General features: G+C 31.9%; 1 pseudogene; it reads right to left on the reverse strand.

The window, feature by feature from the left end:
• LOC113099019 (arf-GAP with GTPase, ANK repeat and PH domain-containing protein 3-like) overlaps positions 1-13,277 on the reverse strand; it is an 86,917-nt pseudogene that overhangs the window by 8,024 nt on the left and 65,616 nt on the right.

Below are 13,277 nucleotides of genomic sequence, written 5' to 3' on the forward strand. Positions count from 1 at the left end.
GGGTATTTTCCTCACACAAAGCTTTAAAACGAAACAAAACAAAACAAAACAAAACTAAAATAAACTAAACTAAACTAAACTAAACTAAACTAAACTAAACTAAACTAAACTAAACTAAACTAAACTAAACTAAACTAAACAAAAAACAAAACAAAACAAAACTAAAAACTAAAAACAAAACAAAACAAAACAAAACAAAACAAAACAAAACAAAACGTTATGTTCAAATAAAAATAAATAAATAAATAAACCTGGTACAATAAAACTGCTTTTTAAATTTTTTACTTTGACTGCACAATAAAAAAAAAAAGATAAAAGAAAAGAAAAGAAAAGCAAAGAAAATCATTCATGATATCTGTCCATATTGCCAAAAAAAAAAAAAAAAAAAGCTAAAATAAAATACAGTTCTTTTTAGGAGCTCTATGACATCTGTTCACATACACTATGAATGTAAAATAAAATAAATAGTAAATACACAATATGTCTCAACATTCAAAATAAAGTAAAAAAAACAACTAAAAAACTTATGTTGTTTTTAGAGCTTCATGACATCTGTCCATATTTGAAATGAAATTAAATAAAATGAGGTACTCCTTTGTTTTTTGAGCTTTATCATTCCAAATTCAAAATAAAATATAATAACTGCTGAGACTCAGATTAATGGACATTGCTCAATTGTTTCCATTAATTAGATATGAGATTTACAAGTTATCAGGACACTCTGGGTAGATTTTGCATGTATTTAAGCCTCTATACACAACTGATCCGAATAGTTCCTATTGACAGCACTTTATGAAGCTTTGAAATGTTCTCTCAGTCAGTTTACAGTCACCTGTCCTTGAAAAGGAAGGGGGAAGATTTCAGAAGCAGCAACAGACTTCTCGAATCCCCCGGACACTGCCACTTGAAAGGAGAAGTGTGAAAGAGAGGAAGAGAGGGGCTGGTAATCCCGCCTCAGACTTTTGTTTGAAATGGAGACCCAATCCAAACACAGGGCACTGTGCGGAGGGGTTTATGGGAGAAAGCCGAGAAGCCATGAAAAGACACTTCCTCTCGGCAGGAGGAAGAAAAATAAAATGTGCAGCTTTAGCGTGTCAAAAGCGAGGGAGGGACGAAGAGGCCAGGAAAGAGTGATGAGATGGAGGGAAGATTCTCTCTGCAGGGGGAGAAAACCACATTCAGGAAACACACACACAAATACACACACACACACTGGCACACACATATTTGCAGTGAATATCAGGGTTGCTTGGGGGACATCAGCGGACTCGAGTGTGAGAGAGACTAGAAGCCTGAAAAGGAGACCAAGTACTCTTTATATCCAACTTGACTTTAAATGCTGTTAACTGCTTCAAAGAGAACAACAATAACATTAACACTTAATAATGTCACTCAATAATAAATCATCAAAGTCAACATGAAATTAGTGCTGACCCCTGTTTACTTTCTTAATGTTTTATTGTGCACGATTGAAAAGTGCACATTATACTTAAGAAAGAAGGTTATCTTTAAATCGAAACATTTTTAAAATTAATCAAACTTAAATATTATAATTAAATAAATATAAATACACTTAATTATAAATGTTTTTAAAATATAATAACAAATGTTAATAATAATAATAATAATAATATTTAAATTGCATAAATATATTTATAAAAAATTAAATTAAATTAATTAAATGAAAAAATTTAATAAAAAATAATAATAAAAAGGAAAATAAAAGTTATTTTCTGCTGACATAATGAAAGAAAAATACTATTATTGAATTAATATCAATATATTCATTCTAAATGTTTTGTTTTAAATATATGTAAACAAATTAAAAATACAATAATAAAGAACATTTTCTGCTGACATAATAAATATCAATTTAACATGCAATTAATTAATTAACAAAATATATATAGTATAATTAAATGTATGAACAAATTAAAAACAACTGAATTAATTATAAACAAAAAGAAAAATAAATATATTTTCTGCTGACATAAAGAAAAATAAAAATTTAACACTTTTTTTCCCTTGTTTTTGAAATATTTATGAAATATTTACACACACACACACGTCACAATTAATATAAATATATTTTTATTATTAATACTTTTGAAATATAAAAATAAAACTTCAGTTATATCCAAAATACATCATATTTAATTAATTAAAATTATTTAATTATTTAAAATATAAACAAATATGTGATACCTAAATGCTGAAATACAAACAAAAAGTTAACATTAAAGTTATAATCAAAGTTGATATATTAAAGCCCACTTTTCACAACAAATACTGATGGATAAAATCAAGTCTCACTAAAGACTTCCTTTTGGATAATAATGTTCACTTTAAAATACAGTTACAAATTTTTCATTTAGACTAGAAAATGAAAAACATGTAATAATATATATCATGAGGTCAGTTTCTAGCATCTCCTGACCCTAACAATCACGGAAACGGGAAAATGATTCCTGTAGCCTGGCCCAGAGAATCAGCAGCACATGAATGCACTCCAATATGGAGGAAGAAACAACAGGGCAATTACTCAACCCACACTAAACGACACACAGGGATTTATGAGAGGGTCCCTATGTAGTGCACATTCAAGGGGAGGCGTCTTTCCAGGAAGACCCAAGAGCAATTGGACATGCAAGTGAAAGTGGACCATCTGAGACACAAATGATGAGGGCGTGGAGGAAGGTGAACGCCCTCTTCACCAAACGACCAATCGGAGTGCAGGGCCAGGAAGTGAATGGGTTCAAGGAGGTAAGAGGGGCTCAGAGGAAGGGGAACTTCTGAAGGGCCTCGCCGGCACACAAACACAAAACAACCCCCTGAAACTCTCAAAAGACACATCAAACAGATCCCAACCACCCTCCCAGCAGGGAACGAGTGTTTGTAAAGCAGAGAGAGGGAGGAAGAGAGAAAGAAAGAAAGAAAGGGGGAGTGTTTGCAGTGAGACAGTGTCGGTGTGTAGTTCACTGCTATGAATGACTGGACACTTAACACACACAAACACAGCTTTATGAGTCCATCTGATTCTCTGCTTCAAACAGAAAATATGTGAAAACTGTGCACAAAATTATTCTAATTAACCATATTCCATACACTGCTTATTTTTTTCAGATAAGAAATGCATACTTTTATTCACCAAGAATGCATTTAATAGATCAAAGGTGACATTAAAGACATTTATAATGTTGCAAAACATTCCAATTTTAAAATTTTAAATGCTGTTCTTTTGAACTTTAAAGAATTCTGGAAAAACAAATGTATGATGGTTTCTACCAAAATATGAAGCAGCACAACTGTGTTTAACATTGATAATTATCAGAAATGTTTCATGAGCAACAAATCAGCATATTAGAATGATTTCTGAAGATCATGTGACACTGAAGACTGGAGGAATGATGCTGAAAATTCAGCTTTGCGTCAGAGGAATAAATTACATTTTAATATGTATTCAAATTGAAAACAGCTATTTTAAATTGAAATAATATTTCACAATATTTACAGTATTTTTGACCAAATAAATTCAAACAAATGTCTGTATTGGACAGACAAGAGTAACATATTACTCGCTGTTCAGGACGCCCTGTTTTCCAAAACTTTTTTTTTTTTTTTTTTTTTTTTTATAAACTCATGGTAATACTTGTATTATTAAAAATGTACTGTCAAAAAAACAAAACAAAAAACAAAACAAAAAAAGTGTTGTGAAGCTAAAAAAAAAAAAGTCCTGTTTTAGGTTTACAATGGAAATCTTACTTCTAGATAACTGCATTTGTTTCTGTAGGATTTTTACTACTGACATACTACCGAATATAAAAATAATTATAAATGATCATTTTACGAAATAAAATCACTTGTTTAAACGACTATTTGCAACAAATAAGAAAAAAAAGCAGCCAATCATTTGACCATCGTAACAATTGTGAAAAATAAAAACATTTCTTATCTTTTCCCAGGTTATGAGAACACAAACAATACTTTGAAAAATGTGCCACATGAGAGAAAAACATATTTCCATTGCTAGAAGGCAAAAAGATAATGTGCGACAGCAAAAGCAATTCATGATGTCAAACATTTATCATTCCAGTATTAAAGTCAGCCGTCTGTATGTGCTGATGTATTTATAATCATGCTCCATTCCTGAAACTGAACTCAAACCTATAGTGAACCTTAGTGTAAACTGCACTTTTTATGGTCTAATTGTCCAGTTTTTGTAAATACTGAGCAGAAAGATCATGCCATTAAACATCATTCTAGTGTCTAAACAATGGCTACCATATATTACTTCATAACTGAGCTGTCAATCAAACACTAGCTATCACCTGATTGGCTAAAACTAACAAACATTGCATTATATGGAGACAAAGCACTATTTGAACCCACTCTGTTCACATGCAAGAATCACTGCAACATTGGTGAAAAAAACAGTAACGAAAGCAAAGAATGAAAGAGAAAACAGGTGGGAAAGAGAGGAAGGATTGACGGCGTGTGAGAGGGGGAAGGAGGTTAGTGAAGTGATTCATTTGTATTAGTGCCACTGCCCTGTGGCGAAGACGCAACGGCAAATTATTTCTGAAACAAACTGGAGGATCATCAGAGCTATTACCTGCTCTGGCCGAAGGGCACTGTGTGTGTGTGTGTGTGTGTGTGTGTGACACAATCGCTATCTCTTTCAGTCCAGCCACAAAAGAGCAAAGAAAAGGAGGAAAATAAAGAAAGACATCATATATAAATAGACACAGATACAAATCAGTGCTACTTCAGTATCACGGAGACATAGTAGTTTTTCTTCAGATTTTAAATTAGTTCTTATTTGTATTAATTGTTTTCATTTAAAGTTGTATTTTTTTTGTCATTCTCATTATATAGTTTCTATTAAATGTTACTTCAGCTTGAGTTATTTCAGCACATCTGATGTCAACTTGCCTTGACAATTAACAGAAAAAAAAAAGAAGATAAAAAATACATTTACATGAATAACTATATTTAAATATTGTATTTCAGGTAATTAAAATTGTATTACTTAAAAATTTCAGTTATAACCCTGATACAGATATAAACATATCTTAGTGCTTAATTAGCATAAATGTTAAAACTCATCATTATACATTAGTTTAATCCAAGAGCAATAATCTGACGCAAGCGATTCAAATCAAAGCCAGACGTGTAGAAATGGTCAGCATCCCGTCTCACCAACAACTGAAGGAATTCTCTCAGTCGTGTGGCACACAGGTGCCAGGCAATTAGAGTCGACATGAAAACACATGCAACTGCCAATTTCTAATTTAAGCCCTAAAGAGCCTCGGATGAGCCGACCTCTGCAGCGCCTCTATCCTCTCTACCACTGTAAGATTGATGTCCACAGCAGAATTCATGACAAATCTGTGTAAATCTATCATAAATCTATCAATCTGCTTAATAGAGTACATACAGAGCTCCATGATCGATTGACGCTGCTCAATAATTAAAACAATATTTAGAAGTTCAACAGCTGGAAACACATCAGCAGACACGCACGGGCTTTCCAAGTCAAAGCTGGATTCTAAAACGGCACAATCACAGAAGTTTGGGTGGGAGAAGACAACTATGTTTGACTTTTTTGTCAAACTTTTTTGTGAATTCAGTAAACTGAAACAAGCTGACAGTAATTTCAAACGGCAAAAATTGGCAAAATGTCCCTTAAATTGTATAAAAAACCTAGCATTAATAAGTAAACTAATTGCAATATTAATAAGTAAAATAAAAAACAACAAAATTTACCTTGAGCTTGAACAGCATTAATAAAAATTTTCATGTTTAAATAAATTCTATGATTTTAAACTTGGACTAAATATAAAAATGCTGAATAAATACAATTAAATAAATATGTATACTTTTAAATATGAGTTTTGCTTAAACAGAATAAATTGTAAAAACATTATGCAATATAAAACCAATTAAATACATCACAATGATATTAAACGTTCATGATTAAGAAAAAAAATTAATGAAATAATTTTTTTTTAATTTTTACTCATAATTTTAAACTTTCATGAGCACTTTAACAGAATCAATAATTTACAAAAATCCAAATAAATAATCAAAATGAATAAATTTCTATAATTTTAGTGCTCGGACAGAATGAATTACAAATACAAATAAATAAGTTCTGTAAAATAAGTTTAATTCAAATTCCATAATGTCTACCTTTCCTTAGAACTTTAATTATTTAAAAACAAACAAAAAACCCTAGTATCTAGTGTTAAGACCGCGGCTTTCATTATGATCCCACAGAGTAAGAATTTGTCACATATGAGTATGTGTGTTTAGCTCATGGTAAAGTGTGTATGCGAGTAATCTAGAGGCCATTACGGCAAGACTTGTCACCCTCACTCGGATGTTAGTTTTCACCTCGGTGAGGAGTTTTAAATCAATCCTGCCTGACTGCACGACACTAAAACCAGCCCGATTACTCATCTCACTGATGTCAAAGCACATTTTTAATGATACATATATAATTGACTGTCCAAAGGAGTGAATGACCAATGTGCAACAAAAACAAACACCCAAATCGTGACTCAGGAAATCTGCGTTGTCACTCGAAATTTCATATGTATTAAATTAAAGCTTGTAAAATTTTATTTAACACACACACACACACACACACACAATTAAATGACACCATATTGAATAAATGTGCACTCTGAATACACACCATGTTTCACTGATTACTCTTTGGCTGAGGAAAATCAGTTATGACGGTAATGAGATTTTCAGTTTTTGTCCGAGCGGGCGAGAGAATGAGTGAGCGAGCGAGAGAACGGGAGAAATGGAGGATGCCGTGAACCGTCAGATTCTCCTGACAATGAAAAACATTCCCTCCTCCGGCAGCGAGCCCGTCCTGACGACTGAAGTGTGAGGGGGATATCAGCATCAATAATCTTTCATCAAGTCAAAAGCACTCGGCTGCAGCCCGCCAAGCACTCAATAGATAACTGTGAGCCATCGCTCGCCACCGAGTGAGAGAAAAGAACAGAGACAGAGAGCTGAAGCACCTCGGGTGGTCAGGAGATGGAAAGGGCCATCTTCCTTTACACGCTATCTGCTGCACGCACTAGGGCAGCTGTTACATCTTTGTTCACGCTCTCCACCGAGGGAAATCCTGACGCTGACTTACATACTATAAAGCAGCAGGTCACTCCACTGTCTTGTGGACAGATAGTACAGCAGGTAAACAAAAGGTAAATTAATACACAGGCAGAGACAAGAATAATTCAGAAGGCTGATTTCTCTGAAAACCCTCAACAAATGTTTTTCTGCATTTTATCAAATGATATCAAACACACTATTAATTGAAGATGCACAATATCTGTTTTAGTATCTGCAGATGACCATATTCTAAAATTACTACATAAAAGTTTTCCAATTATGGCTGTATAATACAATTTAATTAAATTTTTTGTACAATAAAATACTTAAAATAATATATTATATAATTATTATAATAATATATATAACACTTTAAAATAAAATGATATTATCATTTATTTTTGTATTATTTAAAGAATACTATTTTTTTTTATTAATATACAGAATTGTATTTTTTTATATTTTCAGTTTTCATTTATTTACATTTTTTTGCAATTTGATGTACTTTTTTATTTTCTTTATTTAATTTTTGCTCAGTTTATATATATATATATATATATATATATATATATATATATATATATATATATATATATATATATATATATATATATATATATATATATATATATTTATTATTACCAGGTAGTAATTTTTGTACTTCTGCTTAAATTTGCGAGGCAACATTTCTAATTTTTATTTAATCAAAATTTCTAAATCTAAAATTTATTTTTAAAATGTGTTTCTTTCTTTTGTTTCAGCTAAATTTAAATTGAAAAAAATATCTAATAGTTTTAGTTTATGGTAATAACCCTGAATATAATTGTATTATAAAATATTTATTTTATTACTATATCAGCATCAAAGATTATATTCATGACATAAATAAATGAATAAAAAAGGATTACCAGATATCATAAAAACAGAATACCTATAATACAGGTCTTAATTAAATAAATACATACATAACATCTTCAAATTTGGTTTTCTCAAACTGCTTTTAGTAGATTTTTTTTTATTAAATAAATGAGAATGTAAAATAAATGAATAATATTAGCCTCAGTAATGCTGAAGTCTCTAGCTATGGCATCCTTCAATTGAAATCTGTAGGACTTTGACCTGTTTAATCATGCACTAGGCCAAAACGATAAGTTCGGATGCTAAGAAAAGTATCAGCACATCTCTCCTCATCAAGCAACATACTTTTAGGCATCATTCATGTTTGTAACACAAATATGCATAAATTATGCGCTCGCTATATACTGTATATTAGCCGTCCAACAGCATGTCTCAGCCTGATCTAACTGATAAAAACACAAGTCAGAGTTCAGCAGCATTAGAATAAATCCTGCATTATGATGCATTAGACCAAAGCGCAGGCCGTGTCTGACGGGACTCGTACCCTCAGGAGTGACTGATACACCCCTCTGAGTGATGGATAGCTGTCAGAGCCACTGAGAGCTCTCAGTTCAGCCCCAAAGGGAGTGGTTTGGGACTCTAATAGTGTCCTTAATTGCCACCAAAACCACTCTTTTCTCCAGGTCATTAGACAGATTGGGAGTGTGTCAGGCTTAAAGCGGGAAACACCTCGAGACATCGCCTGGAAGCGGAGCAGGTGAGCAGCTCCAGACAATGGTCTGTGGACCCTATTATCTCCTGAAACATCTCATCTTCTTCAAAAAGCAGTAAAGCACTAATGGAGCGATGATTGGGTGAAGACTTTAACACAGTGCAGTCATTGATCATGGAACTGACACTGGATGTGATGCTTTTTTAATATGCTTCCACATCCTGAACAGAGTTCAGATCTTCAAATACTACACTTCACTCTTAAATACTTACAGCTGCCTTATGACTTAAGAATCCACACACATTATTCATTAAATTGACCACAAGATTGTATCCAGGCTATGAGTTTTCCCATTCAAGTTTTAAGATTAATTGCTTCAAAATGTGTTTTAAAATGTAAAAATGTTTTGTAGAGAATAAACTAGGATGACAAAATTTTTGGAAGAAAAATATCAAATTGCATTTGCTCTGATAAAAATGCAAATTTTTAATGCAAAGCTCCAGGTTTGCTGTGTTTTAGACATGCACAATTTAGCCAGAAATTATTTATTATGAGTAAATAAGATATTACGATTTTAATTAATAATAAAAACAATAATACAATTATTTTCATGCTAATATTAATATTTATGGATGTCTTCATTCATATTTGAATGTTAAACTATCAAGATTTTATTCTGGCAGAAATATGCAGGAAGCCTTTAAAGCTTCGATTTTGTTAAATTTTTGGATTGATAAACAATTTTTTATTTTTATGCATTTTATGCATTTAAAATGTTACAATTTTACATTTTAAAAGCTCCAGGTTTGCTGTGCTTGTTTTAGAGCTGCACAATTTAGCCAAATAACAACAGAGCAATAATAATAAAAAAAAACTAATAATAATTTCACACTATTAAGTGCAATTTGATGAAAGCACTAAGCCATATTGCTATTTTAGTTTTAAACTTGTGCAAAACAGAAAGGAACATTGCTAGCAAACTGGATGGAAACTTGGCTAGTAACACTATAAAGTAAAAAATTATAATTTGATTAGTTAACAAATCTATTATAAACATTACTTCAGTTCATAGGGCCTGGGAGATGATTTGTTGACTTTTAAAACAATCTTGTTTTCAAGGCTACCAGCTAATGCTTTGGACAGATGACCCACCTGGTGCTGTCCACCCCGGGTTTGGTGTATCCCTCCACACAGCCCTCCCATACACTGTTGGCCATGGCGTTCCCGATGGCCGTCATCACCATGCTGAGCTCCACAGGCCAGTCGTCCAGGTCCAGAGACCGTACGCGGGACAGATGGGTGCCCAGGTTCCTGTGCATCCCGGAGCACTCGATACAGATCAGAGCGCCGAGGTTCAGACTGGCCCAGTCCGGATCTGAGGGTCAGAGACAATTACAACTCAGTTTCCCTTACCAAAATTACATTTTATGCCATTCAAACTCCGATATGCTATAAGTGTGTTCTGATGGGTCCTTTTCAGCAATGACTATGGCAATATGAAACTATCAAACAAAAATAGATTTTTTTTTTTTCTACATATTTTTTTTAATTATTTGTATTATTTTACTATTAGTGTGTCAATCTACCCCCAAAATGTCAGTTTTTTTATTATTATTATTTTATGTTATTTTAAATTATGTTATTTATATTAATGTGATCGAAACGACCATACAAAAATGTCTGGAAAAATATTTTTATTAAGCTGTTCACATTATTTTTATACTATCTTTATTATTTAAATGTGGGTGAAACTACCCTAAAAAGAGAAAAATGCCTGAAAAATTATTTTCATTTAAATATTAAAATATTACATTTTTTTATTTTTTGAATTATTGTTTATTATTTCAATGTAGGTGAACTACCTAAAAAAAACTGAAAAAATATCTGATATATCTTTTTTTTACTAAGTTATCAAATTTTTTAAATTTTATTTATTTTTATTTATTTTTAATTTTATTATTTTAAAGTATAAAATAACAGAAATATGTCTTAAATCTTATTTATTATTATTTCTTTTTATAATTATTCATTTTTATTTTTTATTGTTTTAAAGTACTTTTTCACATTATACCATCATGCCATTATACAACAAAGTAAAAGACAAACATAGGATAAAATGTCTAATAAAATGACTCGCTTCTTGTTCAGAAATGGGTGCCGTCACAATGTTTTACTCACTGGGGGCGTCGCAGTCTGCACAGAAGCTGTTTCCCCTCACATTCCTGATAGACTGGATGGTCACTGCATCACTCTGGCTTCCTAATCGAGACTATATGACATAATTCAGATATCACAAGTTTGAAAAGTGCTGAAGGGTACATAAGGCATACTAACCTATTTCCACATTATCTAAATCAACACATCTTACCTTGTTCTTGCTGCTCTCACAGGACTGTAGACTGGCAAATATCTGGCTCTCAATGGCCTGAACCCACAGTTCTCTTTCTTCATATGTGGATGCCTCAAAATGCCACATTTGACCCGTCAGGGACACAATGATGAACTCAAAGGACTCCTCTTGCTCTGAAACACACCAAACGGGAGATGAGTTTGGATACGGTTTTAAAATGTTTAGTTTGCAAACTTTTCAGTGGAAATTATTTGTGTGTACACAATGAAAGCAAAAATGCTATGTGACATATTTAAAAAGGGGTTAAAGCAAGAAAAAAATAAACTAAACAAAAAATACCTACGCCTGAATTTTTTTTTTTTTTTACAACTTTAACAATTGAAAGGATGCTATGGCAAAGTTATCGCTTTCCTTACTCAAACTGATTTTTTTTTTCATGAATATATGGTTGACCTAAAGAATGATAGCTATATCATAGACTAGGAAAATGATGAGCTACATCACACTAGGGGTGTGACAATACACTTAGCTCACAAGATGAGACAAAATACAGATCATTGGTTCTCCTAGAACGAGGCAATATTATAACCACAAAATATTTGTCTTTTAATCATAAACAGTAAAACAATGCAGTTGTATTTTGAAATATTTGAACTAATCTAGGGCTGTATCTAATTATCCAAAGCGACTTAGCATTCAGGCTATCAATTTTTACCTATCATGTGTTCCCGGGGGAATCGAACCCCCAACCTTGTGCTTGATAGTGCAATGCTCTACCAATTGAGCTACAGGAACACTAACATAAAATAAAATAATAAAATAATAATAATAAAATAATAAAATAAAAATTGGCAATAAAAAGTGGCTCAAATAAAATATCAAAACAAAGCAATTACATGGTTTAATTGAAGAACCCTGTTAAAATACACAATGTAATATGCCTATACATAATATATCAATTAAATGTTTATATTTAGCCAAATGCAAACTCAGAAACTTTTATTTTGAAATCGTGACGTACAATAAATAGCATATTTAGAAATAGGCTGATGTATTACTATTCTCCTGTGTTGGCAAAGGTTTATAAATGATTTACGTTACAAATCTAGTGAGATTTCCCATTTGAACGTGAAGCAATACGATACAAAACAGAGAAAGAGTTTAGCCCCTTTCAAACAAACAGTCTTTACTGGTAAATTACGGGTAAGTTACCATAAATAAATCATGCGTGAACAAGTCAATTTTGGTAAATTTGTTCTGGAATATAATTCCTATGGAGATGACATGATTAAGTTACTCCAAGCTGTTTACAAAGCTCTGCTGCTTTGTAATTAGTTTTTCTAAGTAAATATGCGTTAGATGGACATCTTTGACTATTGCGCCTCTCAGGTTTTTATCATGCTTCTCTGTTCATCAAAGCTGAGATTGGATATTATTATGCACGTCTCATGTTTATAAGGGTAAAAAAGTCTGAGTGGCTAGTAATGTTAGTTTGGTTGAGAGTGAAAGCTGTGCTCCTCTCATACCATTGGTAGGCAAACTCGAAAATACTATCAAGTTTTTTTGTTTTATTTAGGACTATTTTTTTCCGCAACCAAAAGCTGTATGCCGGAGATCCTCCATTGAGCCAGATAACTTTAAGCCTTGAATTACATTACACAATTGTCATATTTGATATTTATTAATAAATGTGTAGTTTAATGCAATTAATAAATTTTTTTTATTTTGTTTGTGTGTGTATATATGCTTACATATGCTAATTTTTTATCATTTTTATTTCAAAACTTTATTTTAAAATATTTGTATCTAAAAAAAATGATATTAAATAATTAGTTCATTAAAACAATAAATTATAAAAAAATATGAATTTGCAGATTAAAGAAACAAAAAAACATAAACATAAATGCCATTATTTCCTAGTTCCAGATCATCTTCACTACAGGCTGAAAATACAAACATTTAAATGGCCAATATCCAAGGTGCATTATGGGTATCTGCGATTAGTGTCAACTTGCTGTTGTTCATCAGCATCGTAAAATCCAAGTGATTAAAAAGGTAAATACATCCATTAGAGTACTTATCTCATTACCAGTGAAGACTCATTATTATTGCAGCTGCCTAAATAGAATATAATGTGGGTTAATCATTCTGGTCACAGTAATTTCCACATCGCAAAAACACACGCGAGGTACTGCAATGTTTCTACCGAGCTCAAATGAGGGG

This window comes from Carassius auratus, unplaced genomic scaffold (assembly GCF_003368295.1).
Source record: "Carassius auratus strain Wakin unplaced genomic scaffold, ASM336829v1 scaf_tig00216833, whole genome shotgun sequence".
In the NCBI taxonomy this organism is placed as follows: domain Eukaryota; kingdom Metazoa; phylum Chordata; class Actinopteri; order Cypriniformes; family Cyprinidae; genus Carassius; species Carassius auratus.